Below are 333 nucleotides of genomic sequence, written 5' to 3'. Positions count from 1 at the left end.
GCCCCGCCCGCCCGCCTGGGGGCGCGGCCAGCCCGCCCCGCGCGAGCCGCCCTGTCAGGGCCCCGCGCCCGCCCAGCGCCTCGGGCGTCCCCGGGACTCTCATTGCTGACCCCTCTCTTCACTACCCCCGGTACCCCGGGACCCCAAGAGGTCGGCCTTGGCACTTATCCGGGCCTGGGCTCCAGCCTCTGCACCTGGGGGAAGGTGATCGGCAGGGGCCCCGCCCCTCGCCCGTCCCAGACTGGGGCCTGGCCGTGACTCAGCAGCACAGTCCCCAGGCTGCTGGGGACGTCCAGTGGAGGGGACACGGAGAGGCCTGACACCAAGAGGCTC

Source organism: Microcebus murinus, chromosome 17, assembly GCF_040939455.1.
Source record: "Microcebus murinus isolate Inina chromosome 17, M.murinus_Inina_mat1.0, whole genome shotgun sequence".
Lineage (NCBI taxonomy): Eukaryota > Metazoa > Chordata > Mammalia > Primates > Cheirogaleidae > Microcebus > Microcebus murinus.
The sequence above is the reverse complement of the archived record's forward strand: the minus strand, read 5'-3'. Positions refer to the sequence as shown.